The sequence below is a fragment of the Typopeltis vanoorti genome, chromosome 18 (genome assembly GCF_054136105.1).
Source record: "Typopeltis vanoorti isolate ZY-2024b chromosome 18, IOZ_Tvanoo_1.0, whole genome shotgun sequence".
NCBI classification, from domain to species: domain Eukaryota; kingdom Metazoa; phylum Arthropoda; class Arachnida; order Uropygi; family Thelyphonidae; genus Typopeltis; species Typopeltis vanoorti.
Window position 1 is genome coordinate 108,887,269 of NC_143566.1, and position 21,494 is coordinate 108,908,762.

Here is a 21,494-nt window from a genome sequence, read left to right on the forward strand (position 1 = left end):
AGTGACAGCTCCTTTGACTTGGCTTTTCAATGAAAGTCTAACTATTGGAAAGGTGCCCATGGAATGGAAGAAAGGTAAGATAGTGCCACTGAATAAGGGCAGTAGCAGAAGTGTCTAATTATAGGCCAGTTTGTGTCATCAATAGTTAAGATTTTGGAGAAATTAGTGAGGGACCGTATACAAGCATTGGACATATGAGGGTAACATTATCTGTGAGAGTCAACATGGATTTGTTAAGGGGCACTCTTGTTTGTAATATGCTAGCCTTTTATAATAAAGTTACAAGAGCAGTTGATGAGGGAAAGGCGTATACTGCCATTTTCTTGGATTTAGCAAAGGCATTTGACAAGGTGCCACATAATAAGCTGATATTTAAGTTGCAGCACATGGCTTTGGATGTCAGGTTGGTGAACTGGATTCAGGATTGGCTGTTCAAAAGGTATCTGAGAGTTGTGTATGGTGGGGCAGTTTCAAGGAGGCAAAAGGTTACAAGTGGGGTCCCACAGGGCTCAGTACCGGGACCTATATTGCTTAACCTTTATATCAATGACATTGACAGTGGATTGTAGGGGGATATTCAGTTGTTTGCAGATGATGTGAAGCTGGGAAAGGTTATTAGTAAGAGTGCAGATGTGGTAGCCCTGCAAGAGGATTTGAATAAACTAGACAGATAGGCAAATGAATGGGGGTTTCGGTTTAATTCAGCAAATTTAAGGACTTGAAGTTTGGGACACTTCATACTCTATTGGAGGAGTTGTACTGGAGGAAGTAGGGGGAGACAAGAGATCTGGGGTTGATGGTTGATAGAAACCTGAAATTCAGGGGACATATTGCAAAGGTGGTGAAGGTAACACAGAGGATTTTGAAATACTGAGAAGAATGCTGACCTGCAAAGATAAAAGCGTTATCATTCCATTGTATAAGACCCTGATCAGATCACACTTAGACTATTGTTATCAAATTTGGTTCCCAGGATTTGAAGGAGATAAATTAACTGTGGAAAGGGTACAGAGGTAGATAACAAAGATGGTTTCAGGACTGTACAATGGTGGGTGAATATAAGAATGAGAGGTGATATGATTGAGACTTTTAAACTGTTGAGAGGTGGTTACAGGGTTGACACCGGGGAGTTCTTTTGCTTGGTTGAACAGCTGGAAGGAGTGATGACAAGGGGCCATCCCTGGAAGTTACGAAAGGAAGCTGTGAGCAAGAGGGAGAGGAGTGGTTTCTTTGCATGGAGGGTGGTTGAACAGTGGATGCATTGCCTGATAAAGGGGTGAGCGAGAACGGTCAATGAGTTCAAGGAGTGGTATGATAGACTTTCCTAGGAAGGGCCTCCTGCGATGAGTCTTTTGACTCCACGGAGGCCTGAATAATAATAGTAATAATATGGTATTGGATGACCGGCAATTAAAAGTGCATGAAATTGCTGAGACTATAAGCATTTCAAAAGAACGTGTAGGATATATTTTGCATGAAGAATTGCTAATGAAAACACTTTGTGCAAGATGGGTGCTACGTTTGCTTGCAGCAGATCAAAAACACATTCGCATGAAAATCTCTGAACAGTGCTTGGAGCGTTTTAACAAGAATAAAATAGATTTTGTGTGTCGATTTATTACTATGGATGAGACTTGGATTCACCAGAATACAAACAGCAGTCAAAACAGTGTACAGAAGCCGGCTGGTCAGCAGCAAAGAAGAGAAAGTTGGTTCCATCAGCAGGAAAGGTCATGGCATCGGTGTTTTGGGATGCTAAAGACATTCTGTTTATTAGTTATCTTGAAAAGGGTAAAGCAATAACCAGGGAAATATTATTCCGATATTTTAACCAGACTAGACGAAAAAATGCGTGAGAAAAGACCTGGTTGGCAGAAGAAAAAAATCATCTTTCATCAGGACAATGCACCTGCCTAGAGAGGTGTTTTGGCAATGGGAAAATTAAGGGATCTGCACTATGAAATGTTGAAACATCCGAGATTTCAGCTGTAGAGGGGTATGTTTGCAGATCTTACTGAGAACCACTACAGGGGGGATGGGATAATGGTGTTGGAGCATCACTGGAATAAATGTATTAGTCTTAAGGAAGATTATGTTGAAAAATAATCATTTTTATTATAAATTAGTTTTTTCATTGTTTTTTCATAGTGTATCTCTCTTTCCCCCTGAGCTGTGCTCAAAATTTGAGCTCCAGAATTAATACTCATTCTATATAATGCTTATTTGAACAGTCATCATCTGGCCTGCAGATGAGTATCCAGTATATCCAAATAACAATTATATCCAGCTATATTCATAGCATTTCTAAAAAGGAATATATATATTATCTCATTGCTATATATCAACCCTCTCATTAACTGGAGAAGATCATCAACAGCTAACTTCTTTACTACCTGAAGGTTTTGCCAATTAATTAGTGTTCATCAGTAGGGATTCTGCCATTTTCATTCCACAGCAGATTCCATAGTCAACAACTTGACTCACCTTTGGCTACAAGCTATGGAGAGATTTCGAGAAACTCACATAGTTGTTCCCAATGCATTTGATTAGGTCTGACATGGAGGCCTTATCAAGCTAAAACTGAAAGCAGACTATAAGATGGTCCACCTTCAGTTGTAGTGTTGACAAGGTGGCTTTTACAATTGGATCGGCAGTTTCCTTTCTGGTCATTCAGTGCATGTTATAGTATATGGGTTCTCTCTCTCTTTCTCTCTGACTTTATCCAGAGAGGGAAATCAATACTGAGGAACCCCAGGATCATGTTTGTCACCACACCTTTCCTCCTATACATTAGTGACTTTCCCTCACCCTGAAATCCTATCCATAATTCTGCTGATGAGAGTATAGTCCATTACTCTTCTTCATTTGACATGATCTGTAATGAATGTTAACCATTATATCAAAAATTTGAAAATTTAACAAAAAAAAAGTAACCAATGTCTCCAAGGCTGCCTGAAAACAATGTGATTAATCTATCCACCATTATCCTCGAAGCAGACACCATCAACACATTCAGCTGCAGCCAAACCTTCACCATCACACCTAGACACATACTAGCCAAAGATTTCATGATCCAGATCGAGTGTGGAATCTACAACCTTACCACAGTGAGGCAACAATATTAGGCTTGATGTAGCTAACGTGCTATTACAAGCGAAACCTCCTGCAAGCAACCTGCCCAACATAGAATATAAAGCCTTTCTACATCTAAGAAATAACAAAAAAAAAAATAAATAAATAAATAATCTTGAAAGAAGACAAGGGCAATGCTGCTGTCATTTTAAACCTTATGGATTATATTAATAAAAAATGACCACCCTTCTTAAAGACCAATCCACCTACTGCCTACTAAATTATGATCCCATCCATACACAGATTACAACTGTCCATAGACTACTAAAAAATGTTACGTCCTGGCTGGCAGAAGTAACCAACAAATTAAAATCCTACCATTCCAGACCCCCCCATATTTATGGACTTCCAAAAATCCATAATGAATTTTATGGATTTTTGAAAGTCCATATGCCCAATTGTAGATGGTATAGACTCACCCCACCTACAAACTAGTAAAACATTTAACCAGAGTGCTTTCCTGTACTACTGGCAATACCTCATCATATATATCAGAAACTCAGCCCATTTTAAGTCCAGTATACAAGACCTCTGCCATGTTGACTTAATGGTCAGTTTCGATGTTTCCTCCTTATTCACAAATGTCCCACTTAAAGCCACCTTGGCACTTATTCGAGCAGAATTTCATTTCCTCCCAATATCTTAGCCCTGTTTCAGTTTGTTTGGCAAGGAAAAGTCTACAAACAAATCGAAAGTACAGCCATGGGCAGTACCCCCCCCCCCGCTAACTTTTTCATGGAGACATTTGAAAAGAATGTCCTAAATTCCTCTCCCCCACTCTTAAATTCACTATTTGGCTACTCTATGTGGACGATGTGTTTGCAATTAGGCCACATGGCCAGGATACCTTACACACTTTCATATCCCATATGAACAGCCACCCTCCAAAGATCCAAAAGAGTCCAATTCATGATATAAACAGAAAGTAATGATAGTCTCTGCCCTAGTTACAAGACAACTAAATGGATTCCTGACCTTCTAAGTCTACAAACTGATACCTGGCACAGGATCTGGTGGAATAAAGCCACTTTACCCACCGAAGCAAATTTAAGTTTGAGAGACTTTTCCTTGAATAAGCTGCAGCTCTTACCAACTATCCCAACCTAAACAAATATGATTTTATCAGACCATCCTCATCTGCAGACAGTCAGCCCAACGATCAAGAATACCCAACTGAAGCCAATAGGTAGCATAATTGTAGGACTTTAGGTCTTCCTGTATCTCTCCTGTTTTTCATCTTTGTTACTGAAGTGTGCCTGCATGCACATGTCTAGTATAAGTGTATTAATCTCTGATTATGAACTTTGGCAAAATATAGGAGATAAGTAATAATTTTATTTTTTAACAATATGTTGTTAATTCCTTAAACAATATACAATGCTGGAGAATCAACATATAAGCCCAAACAAAAGGCTCTCTAGTAGAGAAAAGATAATCTAGTGAACTTCACTACTAAAGCAAAGGATAGTGAAGTGAAATCTTTCTTATGAGAAATGGGACAGGACTGTGTTTTGGAACACAGTCCTGTCCCATTTCTCATAAGAAAGATTTCACTTCTGAATAATATTCAGACCTCCATTCAAGATCAGATTTCTCTTCTTAGGCAAACTTATAACTCAAGCCTTCATCCATAGCCTTCCAAAAAATTTGTTCTTTTTCAATCAAACTTCTCAAATGTGCACCTCAACACTACAAAAATCTCAAATCTACCAAACTAGAAAAGGATAATTTACTTGAAAGATGATCCTTCTCTTTTTGATAGATTTCTTCCAATCGCTTTTTCATAGATATTCTGTTTCTGCATTATGCCTTTTATGGGCACTAATTTTATGGATAATTTTATGGGCACTGCTATATCAACAAATTCCATGTTTCTCACTAATCACTAGCCACATGCATAGCACTGTTGTCTTATAGGTTTTATGTCCTCTCATGTGTAAAGTAAATATAAAAACAAACAAAAAACAACAAAACACGATGCTAGAGGATATTTTTCACTGCTAGTGACTCTCATTCAGAAAGAATGAGAGTAACTAGCATATCAGTTTTGGTCAATTCCTGTTTAATTTGAATAGTGATAATTTAGTGAATGGGTGTGTACTGAAGCTAAAACTATTTACAAATGACAAAAAACATCAGAAAAGGAATGAGATCTCTCGAGAGTGATATATCTTCAGGATTGATTTTCATGTGTTGAGTTAGAGCATATAAACATCACTGCAGCTTAACATGGCCAAGTGTATGGTAATCTTGGATGCAAACATCACCTCTATATGGCACTGACTAATTCACCTTCAGTGAAAATGCCCCTATAAAGGCTCTTCATGTCCTAAGATTTGAATCACATTCTAACCGAACCATTACCAACTGAATTACAGAGGCTCCAAGCCCTCTCAGATGTCTAGGGAGACTCAAACACCCTCCCACCCAAAATTAAACAAAAAATAAGGACATAATGAAAATAATGAAAAAAAAAATAATAAGATGTGAAAAATATTAGGTATTTTTACTTAAAAACGTTTTTTAGAATTTTCTGTTGATGTTCAGTTGTTTACAGATGATGCAAGGGTTATTGGTAATAGTGCTGATATTTTGGTTCTTCAAAGGATTTGGATAAGCTTGAAAGGTGGGCAAATGAATGGGGATATCAATTTAATGGAACTAAATGTAAGGTTTTAAAATTTGGGATCCACAGATGAGATGCTTCATACTCACTTGGCAAAATTATACTGGAAGAAGTAGAGGAAGCAAGGGATCCTATGATTGTCGATATAGATTTGAAGTTTCGAGGGCATATTGTAATAGTTGTGAAGACATCTCAGAGAATTGCAGCAATGCTGAGGAGAACACTGACCATGAGAGATAAAAGTGTGCTGGCACCATTATAAAGCTTTGATCAGACCACATCTGGATTTCTGTGCTCAGATCTGGTCACAGGGATTTGAAGGAAATGACCTTGGAGAGGGTGCAGGGATGGATAACAAAAATGTTATCAGAACTGTATAATGTTGATTATGAGGATAGACAGAGAGCATGCAGACTACAGAGTTTGATAGATAGAAGGCAAAAGTGGAGATGATTTAAGTTGTTGAAGAGTTATCGTGTTAACATGATAACTCTTCAACGAAATTTTTCATATGGCAGAATGAGGGAAAGGAGCAAGGACAAGGGCCATCCCTGGAAGTTGCAAAAGAAGGTGATGGGAAAAAGGGTAAGAAGTTTTTTGCATGGAGAGTGGTAGGAACATGTAATACATTGCTGAGAGGATGGCAAACGTGCAGACTGTGGATGATTTTAAGGAATGGTATGATAGACTTTGTGTTGACCTCCCAAGATGAGTCTTGTGGACTCCATGTGGGTCAGTAAAATAATGATAATAATATGACCTCATGGCAAATGTGCTCAGCTAATGTTCATCACTCACAGTACTCTGCTTTTAGATGGTAACTGCATTTCACTGCCCAGTGTGAGCCTGCCACTTATTATTGTAGGCCTGAAGAGGCAGGCAAAAGGTTCATGTTTGGTATCCAGAGCAGAATTTCCAGATTTTTTAATCCTTAGCCCACTCACAATCACAGGAATACATTAGCATTGGGGTAGTTGCCAAGAGCACCAGTGGTAGGATATTTTATTAGTTTTCAAAATTGTTACATTATAAAACCTGCTTAGCTATGAATTTTCCAAGGGTGCCTGCCTAAAGCTTACTCATTCCACTGTTTACAGAAGTGGTCTCCAAACTTTTTTGATCAAAAAAAGTTTGGAGACCCCCAAAACAGGAAAAATAAATAGCACATACCCCCAATTGATTGAGCAAAAATCTATTTTAATAAGTATTTTAAAGAGGAAATATGCCTTGTATCATCATATAATAATTAAAAAAGTTAGATATTTTTACACATTATTTTTATTATTAACAGCTTACAAACATATTTATTACAATATTTAATGTGAACAATGGCCTTACATTTCTTTCATAATTTCTTGAAATTCTGGTTTGATGGCTTCTGATACTGCGATACGAAGGTCTGGTTCCAAGTTTAATTTATTTCGATATTTGGTTTTAATACCTGTCATTGCAAAAAATGATACCTCACATAGATAAGTAGAACCAAACGATAGGAGTGAATCATTTGCTGTGTTTACTAAACTGCTATACTCTGACTTCAGTCCCATCCACCAATTGTGAAGAGATTTCTGTTGAAATTCGTTTTTCAAAGTTGTGTTGACTATCATTGATGTAAATCTCCATTTCAAGTAGTCTTCTTGATAATTTCGAACTTTCTTGGGCAAGGTTTTGTTAAGTTTCAGATTAATGTTTTTATCACTTAATTTGACTGATAACAAACTTGTTTGAATAGAAGAATCAATCCTAGCTTTTCCTTGTTGTTCGTCTGATGTAGAAGTACTATCATAATTATCTTCAATTCGCAGTTTCTTTGGAGGAAATTTTTTTAACCATTTATCCATTTTGTGAGGGTTAATTTGTAAAATTTAAATATAATTCATTTGCTATTTATAATATCAAACACTTTTAAAAAATGTAAGCAATTTTGATAATATTAATTCACTATTTCTAGTGTAAACATAAAAGTAAGCACAAAAAGGTGTTGGAATTGCACACAAACAATATATACTAAAAATCGTAAAACTTACTACTAATAGTCAAATAATTAATACAACTGTGGTGTCATCTGTAGATAGCAGGATAACTAAGCAATTTTCCTTCTCTAGTTGGGCTTGTCAACACTAGGATGCTCTACAAATAATGGCAATGATAAGAAGTAAGAGATTTACTCCCTAGTTTTAAAAAACATGACAGCTTTGCCATGGACGATTATGTGTGCAAAGTTGCCCAATGTGCGCTACTCGCAAATTTAAGTTTACAGGATCTTTATAATGTCTTTGTCTATATTAGATATACATTTAACTGATGAAAGAAAGTAATATTCTTTATCTTTAATTAATTACTTACTTTTTTTCCTATCAATATAAAACTTTTTTTGACATACCCCCACGTATCAACTCGCGTACCCCAGGGGGTACGCGTACCACACTTTGGAGACCACTGGTTTACAGTATTAATACCAATATACTATAGATTTACAACTTTTTGTGACTGGAATTAAAAAAAAAAAAAAAGGATTTGTAGCAAGAAACCCTAAAGTGAATTCAGGAAGTGTGTGTGTATATACACACTTCCTGATTATTATTATTACTATTAATCAAACCTCCATGGAGTCAGAGACTCATCATGAGAGGTACACGCACACTATTGAACACAATGCTCATCCAACCGTGCCTTAAACTAATTCAATGAGTCTACATTCACAACACACTTAGGCAATGCATTCCACTCACCAACCACTCTCCATGCAAAGAACCTTCTCCTCACACCCTCTCTATACAGAGGGTGTGAGCAGAGGATATCATCATCATCAATTTCCTGATATGTACTCCCAAGGGGTGTTCAGGTTACTATGACAGCACTAAATGATTAAGTTTACCTTAATCATGTACTGCTACACATGGAGCTAATCAAACCTTGCTTTAAACTCATTCAATGTATCTGCATTCACCACAATGTCAGGCAAAGCATTTCACTGGCCACTCCTCATGCAAAGAACCTACCCCTTATGCCCCTATTCACACTATCCTTATAAAACTTCCAAGTATGTCCCCATGTTGTACCCTTCCCCTGTATGAAAAATTTCTTCCATATTAACCTGGGAACCAGTATCACACTCAGGATTTTATCTTGGGGGGGAGGGGCCCAAGCTGAGTAGACGATTTGAGAATACACACTACACATCGCATATGACCTGTGACTATCTGCAATGATTGCTAATTCATAAGTAGTATAAAAATAGAAGACACGACACAACATAAAAAAAAAAAATGAATTTTAATTAGGAAAAAATTTTTGGAACATTTTCTAGTGTTTTTTTTTTCTTTTTCTTTGGGGGGGTGGGGCAGGGTCCCTTGGCCCTCCCTCTACTGATTGCTCTCACTACCCTCTCAGGAAATGCATTCCTTCTTACAATCGCTCTCCATGAAACTTCTCACCCTCTTTTTTATGGTAATCTCTATTAATAAGAGGCTGTACATCATATTGCAGATGGGAAGAAAAGTGAGGAAAAAGAAGGAACTTGTTAACACTGGATACAAATACCTGCAGATAGCACTGTTTAGGAAATGCACGAGGGGAGAAAGTTCCAAAAGACAGCAGTAGTAGTAGAAATGAATGAAGAACAAAAGAAAAATGATGAGAGATCTAGGAGTGATGGTGGACGAGGACCTGAAATTCAGGGACCACATTGCACAAATTGTTAAGACATCACATCGGATAATGGCAATGATGCAGAGGACCATGACATGCAGAAATAGAGGTTATGATGCCATTGTATAAGGCCTTGTTCAGGCTGCGTATGGATTATTGTGCACAGATTTGGTTGCCAGGTTTTCATGGTTATGAGGATATGTTGGAAAGGCTCCAGAGAAGATTTACAAAGGTGGTCAGTGGTCTTTGGAATACGAGGACAGATTGAGAGAATGTAAGTTGCAAAGCCTCATGAATAGGAGATAAGGGAGGATATGATTGAGATATATAAGATAGTCAGGGGTTGTTATCAGGTTGACCTGAAAGAGATTTTTCATAGAATTGGAGGCAGGGAGTAGAACAAGGCGCCATTGCTGGAAACTATAAGGAGGGTGTGAGCAGAGAAGTGAGGAGGAGGTTCTTTGCATGGAGAGTGGTTGGCGAGTTGAATGCATTGCTTGAGTGTGTTGTGAATGCAGACTGATAGAGTGGTGAGGGCGAGAACGGTCAATGAGTTTAAGGAGTGGTATGATAGACTTTGTGTTTCTTAGGGGGAACCTCCCCTCGATGAGTCTTGACAGACTTTATGTTCTTAGGAAGGACCTCCCACGATGAGTCTTTTGACTCCATGGAGGCCTGAATAATAATAATAATAATAATATTAAATCAGTTTAAGGCATGGTTAAATGAGCATTGTATGCAATAGTGTTTACCTCCCATGATGAGTCTCTGAATCCATGGAGGTCAGATGATGATGATGATAATAATAATAAGTGAGTTTAGAACTGAACTGTGTGAAGGGGTGGTGAATAGCAGCTGCATATGTTTTAGCAGATTTAGAAAACAGGTGGGGGAATTATTGACGGCAATTCTGATGAGGAGTATCCACAGAAATGTTTGTAGAAAATGCAAACAGCAGAAAGTGAATTTCTGTGTGAAAGAAAGAAGTAAAGTTTAGCATTTGGGTTCATCTCTATACACAATGGAGAATATTGCAGTTGGGTTCATTAATGACTCATTAGAAATGGGTCATTAATGAACCCAACTGCTATATTCTCCATTGTGTCAAGTATTTTTAGGAGCTCTTGGGGCAAACCACCCATAAAGTGAGGATAATATTCAATGGGTGGATAGATTTGTGATTTCTATAGAATTATTGGCTATGGAGTAAAGTAACACCTTGATTGAAAGAGGAAACTTAATTGTTTGGATACTGATAGGATGATATTTGTAATATGTTTAAGCCAAAAGAGAGATTCAACATTAGACAAATCTCATCATTTTGTTGATGAGGAAGAGGAGAGAAGTGTACTGTAAATTAATGATACCAAGAAATTATACTCTTGGTTTCATCCTTTATCCAAGTATAAACAAACAAAGTTTGCACATGAAGTCACTTCATGTCTGGGCTACTTGTATATAGAGGTTAATGACTTCACATCAATTGCCTTAGTATCCTATATGCAACACATCCTTTTGGAAAAGTATAATGCTATGCATTGTGGGAACGGCCACTACCCTGACCGATTTCGGCCTTTATTGAGGTATGATTAAGTGCAGGAATAATTCTCCGAACACTCTGAGTGATCTACAAGATCACTCTAAATCTCACTGAGTAACCCTAAAGGATCACTACTAAACTCATTAATCCTAACATGAATCACTCCAAGACAGGAAACCTGGCAATGGTTCCACCCAGTGACAAGCAAAAACCTGCCACTGAGTAAAACCTCTCTAATCCCAAGGAAGTAAGCAAACCCAATGACAAGCATTAATAAATGTCATCAGTGGGAGCCAGACCCAGAAGTGATACCAAGGTTGAAGTAATGCAGAAATCATATTTCCATATACAAGTCATTAAAAGGTGTCACACCTTATTACTAAAATATTCTGGATTAGAGGTAGATGTTGAAAGTTTTTTCACTTGTTTATACTATAAATTAAAGATGCCAAGAAATTATGTTCTTGGTTTCATCCTTTATCCAAGTATAAGCTAACAAGTTTGTATGTGAAGTCACTTCAGTGTACTGTCATTAGCAAAACTCTAGATTTCATTTGCAGTCAACTGGAAAAGGTCAGTGATATATAGAGGAGAGTAGGTGAAAAAACAAAAATGCAAAAGATGAAATGTAACACTAATATTAACTGCAAAGGTTGAGGATAAGGATCCATTTACTATCACATGCAGCCAGACAGAAAGATAACTCATTTGCATAAATTTGTAGAATGATGGAAGCTTATTTAGTAAACCCTTGTGCCAAAAACTGATCAGATGCTTTGAGATTCCCCAAATGTTTCCATGGCATTTGTCCAAATGTGAGTAACATAATTCATTTATCAGTTGTGAGATTTCAAGGTAGCACATCAGTTAAGTTATAATAGTTTTTCTCCATTACTTTAGAAAGGACTGAAGTAAGCAAACCTGAATGGTATTCAGAAGGCAAAGATGTTAGGCTAATTTCTAGTGTGCAGGATAGATACCAATGGGAAAACAGGAGTTTATAAAAAGGAAAAATCAAATTTCAGTATAATCAGAGAAATATTGCCAAGAGCAGGAAACTGATGTCCAGTTTGGATAAGATTCTTCTGATCTTGTTCTGCAAAAAATCAGAGGAGAATAAGAAAGGGGACATAAAATAGATAAACTAATATAAAGACCTTGGAATGCTGATTATTAGGGATGATCAAGAGAATGCTGACTATAGTTTTTCAAACAAGGGAAACAGATATGATGATAAGGACTTGCAAATTGGATAGGGGAAATGTTTATTAGATAACCTGGTAAAAAGAAGAGGACTTCCAGGTCTAGGGATACTATTTTAGATGTATGTAAGACTGATTGTGCACAAAGAATTACAGAACCGACGTCTAGCAAAAAAAGAAAAACCTTGATGATAAAAAGAAGATGACATCAGGCCTAAGGATGCTATTTTAGATGTTGATGAGACTGATTGTGCACAAGGAATTACAGAGTCAACATTTAGCAGTGCAAAGGACTGTAGCGAATGTAAAGAAAATTTGATAAATGGAGTAACTGTTAGTGCATCTCTTTTTTCTCGTCCACCAGTACTCGGTACAATGTTAAATGCTATGTTTGTTTAATGTATGCCTCAGGCTTTCAGAACAACATCTGGTATGAAGTTAAGGAGGATTTATATATATGTGGGAAATGTAAACTAATTGAAGAAATAATATGTGAAAACATAAGCCAGAATATGCATGTAAATGTGAATGATTCTGTGATGAGTGAAGAATGAAAGTGCGGTAATGAGATTTTAGGGAGATTTAGGGCGCTCTGGAGCTCACCGCAAATGGCACAGAGTGAGGTTGTGGTATTGGATAAGAGAATGAAAAGGATGAAATTGTTAGAAATGGATAGACAGATAAAGGTTAAGGTGATGGGTAAGGTTAAGAAAATAATAATAGGCGATTCAATGATTCGTAAAATAAATACCGGAGATGTCTTTAAAGAATTATGGCAGGGAGGCACGGTAGATTGTGTAACTAGAGCTGTAAAGAGAGGTGATAATGTAGATGAAATGATTTTAATGGTTGGGACAAATGATTTGGGAAACACCGTAAATCGTGTGGCAAGTGATTTAAGGGAGATGTTAGAGATTGCTAGATTTAAGAGTAAGAGTGTTAGAATTGTCAGTGTGTTGCTCAGATATGATAGTCGAGAAATGAGAAGAAGGGCATTGATGATGAATGAAATGTTAGCTAGGATGTGTAGGAAAAGAGGGGTGGGATATGTGGATATATGGGAGGAGTTTTATGGAAGAAAAGAATTATATGCCGAAGATGGTCTGCATTTGAATAAGTATGGGAGTAAGCTTTTACAGATGTTACTGTTTAATGAACATATGGGGGTTTTGGACCAGGGAAACGAGAGTTTATTAGATGGGGAGGGTGCAATGATGATTGTCAGAAATAATGACAGGAAAGTAGAGTTAGCTGTAAATAGTACTAAGGTCAATAATAACTGTGATATGGGGAATCATTGTACTCAGAATTTTAACGGTATTCAGAGTGGGCTAATTCACACACTGTGTGATTATTGAGGGAAAGGAGTATTGCAGTTTATGTATACTAATGCCCAAAGTATTTGGAATAAGTGTGATGAATTTTTGTCATTACTTAGTTCTACTTGGCCAAAAATTATAGGAATTAGTGAGACTTGGTTAACTAAGAATGATTTAGTCATAGGGATTGAATGTAAGGGATATAGTATCTTCAGAAAGGATAGAGAGAACAGAATGGAGAGAGGAGTTTTACTAATGATAGACGAAGTGTTTAAGCCAAAAATGATAGAAGTGCCTGAAGATGACAGGCATGTAGAGGGTAGTTCATTTGAGGCTGTTTGGTGTGAGAGAGAAATCAACAGGATGAAATATGTAATTGGTTGTTGCTATAATCCAAGGGGTATAAGGGAGAATGTAGATGGTATGAATTGGCAAATTAGTAAGATGAGTGGAGAACATGTAATTATTATGGGCGATTTTAACTATGGAGACATAGATTGGGAGAAGGAATGGTCTCAAGGAACTAAGGAATTGGAGTTTATACAATTGTTAAGAGATAACTACCTGAGACAGCATGTAATGGAAGGTACAAGAGATTTGAGAGTGTTAGATCTGGTCATAGCATCGGAGAACATATCAGTAAGTAATTTAGATACACTGTCTCCACTTGGGGAAAGTGATCATGTGGTCTTGACTTGGGAGATTGTATTATGTGCTGAATATTCTGTTAAGAAGGGTTATATGTGGAATTACAAGGCTGGTGATTATGACAAGCTGAGAAGTCAGCTTTCAAAAGTGCTATGGGAGGAGAATTTTAAGGGGAGAGATGCTAATGGTATGTGGGAGATTATCAAGGCGTATTTAATGAAAGCTGTATCTGACTGTATTCCCAGAGTCAGGAGGAGGAATCAGGTAGGAGTAAGATGGATGAATAATATTATTAAGCGAGAGTTGCAGATAAAGAGAAAGTTGTGGTATAAGTATAAAGAAAAAGGTGATGAGCATTCCCATGAGCAGTACAAGATATAGGCAAGAAGGGTAACCTGTGTCGTAAGGAAGGCCAAAGCTAATTATGAGAGGAAGCTTGCTGATGAGTCCAAAACAAATCCTAAGGCGTTCTTTCGCTATGTGGCAAGTAAAAAGAGGAATAATTTTGGAAGGATGACTTTAAAAAATGTTGAGGGTAAGGAAATTACAGAAACTAATCAAATAGTTGAGTTGCTTAGTGATCATTTTGCAACAGTGTACCATCTGGATTGTCATACTGCAGTGCTGGACATGTCATTGACTGATGAGAGTCTAGTGATAGAAGAATTTGAGGTGCTTAGTATATTACAGAGCCTTAATGCTAACACTGCCATTGGGTTAGATGGCATATCAGCCCATGTTTTAAGGGAATGTGCAAGAGAATTAGCACCTCCTCTAACTTGGCTGTTTAATTTAAGCCTCAGTTCTGGTAAAGTCCCAATTGAGTGGAAAATTATTCCACTACATAAGGGGGGGGGGGCTCCAGGACTGAGGTAGCAAATTATAGACCAATCAGTATATCGGGAGTAGTGGTTAAGGTTCTGAAGAAATTGATAAAAATTAGAATTCAGGAATGGGTTTACAGCAATATGATACTTTATAAGGGGCAACATGGTTTTATGAAGGGTAGATCTTGCCTTAGCAATATGCTCACTTTCTATAATGAAGTAGCAATGGAGTTGGATAAAGGAAATCCTTTTTTCAGTGATCCTGCTGGACTTTGCAAAGGCATTTGACAAGATTCCACATGGAACCCTGTTGTATAAATTGGAGCAAATGAGTATGGATCCCAGACTAGCGATTTGGATTAGAGGGTGGCTAATGGATAGATATCAAAGAGTGGATTATGGTGGAGCGGAGTCCAGTAGAAGGCAGGTGATTAGTAACATAGAATAACAGAGGACTGAGCCCTGAGGTCTCAGTCCTCTGTTATTTAATTTGTACATCAATGATATTGGGAATAGTTTGAAAGGAGATATCCATTTGTTTGCTGATGATGCAAAACTGGGAAATGCGATAGTTGATTCAGATGATGTGGATATCTTACAGGATGACTTAAATAGGCTGGTGGTTTGGGCTAAACTAAATGGCTGCCAGTTTAATGTGGCCAAGTGTAAGGTGATGCACTTCAGAAGGATGAGATCGCATGCTGTTTACTATATTGATGGAACTGAACTGCAGGAGGTTGATGAGGTTAGGGACTTGAGAGTTATTGTAGACAGAGAACTTAAGTTTCGAGGGCATATTGCAAAGGTTGCCAAAACTTCACATCAGATTACATGGTTATCGAGGAACACACTGACAAGCAGGGATAAAGAAGTGATTGTCCCACTTTATAAAGCATTAATAAGACCTCATTTGGACTATTGTGCACAGATCTGGTCACCTGGATTTCTTGGTGATGTGGAAATGGTGGAGAGGATTCAGAGGCGGGTTATGAAAATTGTTGCAGGCCTGTGGCATGTCTCCTACGAGGATAGATTGAAGGTCTGTGGGTCTCAAAAACTAGTTGATAGACGTATGAGATGAGATAATAAATATAAATTATTAAAAGGGTTTTATAGGATTGATACTTGATAACCTTTTTAAGACCAGGAAGGAAGGGAGAGAACGAGGGGTCATCCCTGGAGATTGTGTAAGAGTGTGGTTTTTTTTGCTTGGAGGGTTGTAAATGGGTGGAATGCGTTGCCAGAGGTGGTTGTGAATGAGTTTAAGGGGAAGTATGACAGGTATTGTGTGAATAACGGTTAGTATGTCAGTGTTGGGAACACAATGAGTCTTTTGACTCCATGGAGGAACGTGCATAATAATAATAATGATAATAATAACAGATGGAAGAACCAGAGGATTTTTAAAGATGTATAAGGATATTGTGAATAAATTAGAGTGATGAACAGAATATCATGAATGTAATGAATGCACTAAAGTTGGATGAGTTTAAGAAGAGGAATAATAGGCATTGTAATGGATAGCAGTCCTTGGAGTTACCATGGAGTAGTACAACTCACTGTAGGCAGTGAGTTGTGCTACTCTATGGTGACCTGAAATTATAATAATGAAACAATGCTACAGGTTTCTGCAAAATAGAATATGTGTTTATTTTTCTACAAAAAGCAAACTGGATAGCCAAATTATATGAATGACAGTTGAATGAGCAGATTAGTATTTACTAGACTCCAATAACCGTATTTTCTACAGCATTAATTTCCAATGCTCAACCTATTTTACTGTTTTTGAGCGCTGTTGTATAATGATTTATTTAATAGTAATATGAGAGGCTAGAGACTGGTAATTTTACAATGATCTGTTACTATTACAGCGTATTTCGTAAGTACTTGATGTCAACGTGACGTCACCGGAGCCTACCCCGTTACCGTGGCGACTAATCCCAACAAGCGAATTAGTATTAATAATAATTTTATTAGTTCGTATTCTCTAGACTTTCAAAAAGTGAAAGGCATTGTGGAAGAGATTCAAGTGTTCGGTGAATCTAGAAGCAGATTTTCAGAAACTTACAAAACAAGGGTCCAATGTTTTGATATGAAGTGAACACTTTTACGAAAAGGAAGTTTTATGTCAAATAAAATGTATCAATAAAAAAAAATGCATTTCATTATGGTATCTCACATTAATCAACCACGAGAGCAACTATTACATATTTTAATAAATAAAAATATCAAAATAATAAATCATATACATACACACACAAAATTATATACTGTATATGAAAACTCACACAAAGAAGCAGCGAACGTAAGCTATCAGTATTGTATAAAGTCCCGAATCAAACAATTAATAAGCATTTAACTTGGCGAAGGTTAATAAAAAATGTCATTTTGTAAGCGAATATAAACGATAATTCATTTAAGGAATTTTACAGCAAATACATCGTTTAAACAGTCTACTTTCTTTTTTCGTCAAATCAGCGTTATCGAAAATACATTATATTGAAAACACCGATTCCATTTGTGAATATCCGTATGCTTAATATTACCAGATAACAGCAATGTAATGCTGGAAACAACACCCCACACATCAATACTGCATTGATACCAAAATATTTACCGCCAGGTGCGCCACTGTGAATGTGGCGGGAAATGACTAAGCTTGGAGTTTGAGACTTACGATGTAAATTTCTAATCTAGTTTTCCTTACGAAATTTCAGACGTGAGTTTGCGTGTCATGCTATATTATTAACTTACAAGTTGAAGAAGGTTATGCGAACACTTTTGGTCCCTTAGTTATTAGTAAGTCTTGATGAATCGCTTACGTTTTTAAAGATATTGATGAGTTAATGAAGTGAGATTACGAACTATGTTCAATATACCCACATTTATTTGACTCAGAAGTTTGACATAGGTGTAGTTTTTTTATACTTTTCATGTTTCCCAGCTTTGAAGACTGCTAAATTGAAATACAAAAATGAGAAAGTTTTTTCACATGTACAACATTACGCAATAGAATTATAAGGGATGCTGTAATGTATAGATTTTGTAGCTGTAACCATAATAAAAACCATGAACTTATACGGCAAAATATACTAGAGTAAGCAGTTGGTATATGATAATTATTACACCAGAATATATTGATTTAGTTGGAATTAACAGCCGATAACCAAGGCTGTGAGGCCACTATACGTTGTCTAGTATTTGCTTATTTTGAGTTTGAAAATCCTGTCACCAATGTGTGAGCATGGTGGTTGGATGTTACAGCATATCTAATACATTCCTCCTGTATTGAGATCAGAAACCATAGGCTTAAACTTATTTGCATGACTTTGTTAGGCATTTTGCGTCCGTTATTCATGCCATGAATATTTACTTGAAAGTTTGTTTAAATATAATACTTCAAGCATTTATTCACTTAAATATGTAAGATAGCATTCTTTGTTAATGAAAAGCTTCAACACCCAATTATTGTCATTTTTGAGAAATTATGCAGATTAAATGGATTTTTACTATCATATTTAGTGCAGAATTACTATAAACGTAACAGCTTTCTTTAAAAATTTCACAGTTCAAAACGTTTCTTGTTTAATTACATTCATTTCAAATTCATTGGTTTCATAATTATGTGGTAAAATGATTATTGCAAACTGAATTATCTCTAGTTATTTTCAGTTTTTCAGTATGCATGTAGTGTGTTACTTTTATGCCTCGAGGTTTGCCTTGTGCCAATTCTAAACATGCTACATTTAGCTTCTTGAAATATTGTCTCAACTATAGAATTACAAGGATAATAAGGTCCCCTTTCTTTTGAACTCAGTTATGTGGCAATTCCATGGAGCCTAAGAATTGATCATGGGCAGGCACTCCACACCAGCTACACACCGCATAATCCACTACCACAAAGAACATACCAAGAATTGCATAGATAACATTTCATCCCCTCAAGATGGAGTATTAGGGGGATGGAAACAATGGCAGCAATATTAGCTCTGTCATATTTCAGACAGCTTGAAGTAGAGCTAATTATATAAACTGACAATTGTTTAGAATGCTTAGCTTTAAGGAGTACCAGTAATGATGGAAATGAATTTTTCCCCCCCTCTGAAAAACAAATATATATTTTAACAATGTCTTGGGAAGCTTCAATTATTGTAGTTTGAACCACAAATATTAAAAAAAAAAAAAAAAAGAAAGAAAAGAAAACGTATTCATAGCTAAAGATTTTTGCTCAGTTTAGTTTTGTATTATTAACATAACCAGTTGTACCATGTACCATTGATTTTGTTTTGATAACAGTCCTAAGCATTTCAACATCATGTTTTTGTTTTTTTTTTAATGTATATACTTATTAACAAGTATCTATTCTTATTATTTTCATGTTATTAACTTTACATAAGCAAGAAAAATTCATGCATCCCAGATTTTATTTTGACAAATGTGATTAAAACAATACTGGGTTACACCTTAACCTAACTTGGATAACTCTCCCAAGTATAGCAGTTCTAATTTGCTTTGACATCTTATTTTATTTACTTATGGAAATATTTAAGCTAATTCTGGCCTATAGTAAGAGGTGTGATGATATTCTTTCTTCCTACTGTTATCAGTGAAGTTATGAACAAACAGAAATTAGCTATTTGTTATTATCATCATCACAACTTCCATGTAGTCAGCATACTCACTGTGCTAGGTTCACTCAACTGACAGTATATTTACCATATTGAACTTTAAAATCCTCCACACTCCCTGCATTCACAGCATGTTCTGAGAATGTGTTCTTTTCACAATTCTCCATGTAGAAAAAAAGGATTTTAACTCTGGTTCTTCTCTCACCTTTTACTCCTTTTTATAATCCTCTGTATTAATCTGACAAAATCCTTATTAATTTAAATGTCTATTATATCACCTCTTTTCATCTTATCCACTAAACTAATCTTCCTTCAATCTCTCTCCAACATTCCAGAGTCCTGATATTGTCTTAATCACTCGTCTCGGGACCTTTCCCCAGTGTTTCCACATCACAACGAAAACTAGGTGGCCAAATCTGAGCACAACATTCCGATTATGGTTTGACCAGTGCTTTATACAATGGCATACACCACCTTATCCCTACATCTCAATGTACTCCTTATTGTAGCAGCCATGCAATGTTCAGTCTTTACAAAACTTGATTGAAATTTTAGACTTTGGTTGAAATTATGAATATCTGCTGCTTGGAAAGAAGTCAACAGGCACCAAGGTATGAGGAACAAACATTCATGGCACTCACCTTAATAAGATGTAGGATTTCATATTGCTGCAACGAATGCAGCAATTCTATGGAGCATACTTTTCACAAGTGTATGATAGCAGTCAGTGGGAATTTTGACCATTCTTTGTGTAGGCATGTAATGAGTTCCTAGAATGTTGTGGGGCAGATGTCCCTTGACCTTACCTGATGCTTCAGTTTATCCCATATATCCCCATTGAGGATGAGATCAGGGCTCTGTGGAGGCCAGTCAAGTGTAGTGACATTTTTTTCCACAAGCCATGCAGTTACAGCAGTAGCCTTGTGACATGGTGAATTGTCTTACCGAAAGAGACAAGGGTCAGTTTTCCATAGAAACGCCATGAAGTAGGAAGCATTGCATTGTCCAAAATGTTAAGATACCTCTCAGAGTTCGGTTTTCTTAGTGCCACAAACAAAAGTACGAGGCCAAATCAGGAAAAACAGGACCATATCATCACACTGCCACCTCCGAATTTCATAGTTAGGGTTACACATTCTGATAAGAGTGCATAGCTGAACTAAAACATTTAACCCAAATGTTTTAGTTCAGTTATGTTCACTGAAAGAAAATGTTCACTGAGCATCTGCCTGCTCATTAGAGGATGTAGCATGGTTGGTCGCTCCATAACACAGCCTTCAAAGCTTGCACTTCCTGCTGTACATGCTCTTTGCACCACTGAAGGCAACACTGCATATTCGTTCTTGTAATGTGGGGCTTGCATATTGCAGTCCTGCAATGGAAACCGATGTTGTGAGCCTTGGTTCTGAATGTTTTTGTATAGATTCATGTTCTGGCCGATGTCCAGAACTCTGCATTCAACATGTCAGCTGATGAATGGCAGTTTTTACATATTATCACCTCAGTGTTCATTATTGAGGTGTTGTCATTATTGGAAGCCAGACCTAGAAAGATACCAACTTTAAATCAATGCAGAAGTCATATATTTACTATATACAAGTAGATAAGGTGTATCACCATATTAAATACTCCAAATTAGAGATAGTTGTACAAAGTTTTACTGCTGGATTTATAAGGTATAATAATCTACTGTTTATCTGATTATATTGGGAAGGCAATTTGTCATTCAGATAATTGAATTATGTTTACATTACATGGTGCTGTGCCAGAAGCCAGTTAGCATGCAAGGGTTGTTTTGAAGTTTGAAAAAACAATAGATTACTGTATATTATGAATTCTTATACTCTTCAGCCACTGTCTCATAGATGATCAGATTCTGCATTATCTCTTCTATAGATGTTTTCATGGTCATTGTTCAGTA

The 21,494-nt window shown here is 36.7% G+C and overlaps 2 protein-coding genes across 4 annotated transcripts in view; one reads left to right on the plus strand and one right to left on the minus strand.

The window, feature by feature from the left end:
• Positions 1–17,554, minus strand: part of LOC150097051 (uncharacterized) — a 37,087-nt gene extending 19,533 nt beyond the window's left edge. Inside the window, exon 1 of one of the 3 annotated variants that reach the window (XM_090408746.1) lies at positions 17,492–17,554. The gene's annotated coding sequence lies outside the window, so the exon portion shown is untranslated. Of the gene's footprint in view, positions 1–17,198 lie in introns of all 3 variants that reach the window. The other 2 variants (XM_090408743.1, XM_090408744.1) reach the window with 2 other exon arrangements.
• A 42-nt stretch (positions 17,555–17,596) lies between these two features.
• LOC150097052 (poly [ADP-ribose] polymerase 2-like) overlaps positions 17,597–21,494 on the plus strand; it is a 184,641-nt gene continuing 180,743 nt past the window's right edge. Inside the window, exon 1 of the mRNA XM_090407855.1 lies at positions 17,597–17,744. The gene's annotated coding sequence lies outside the window, so the exon portion shown is untranslated. The remainder of the gene's footprint in view (positions 17,745–21,494) is intronic.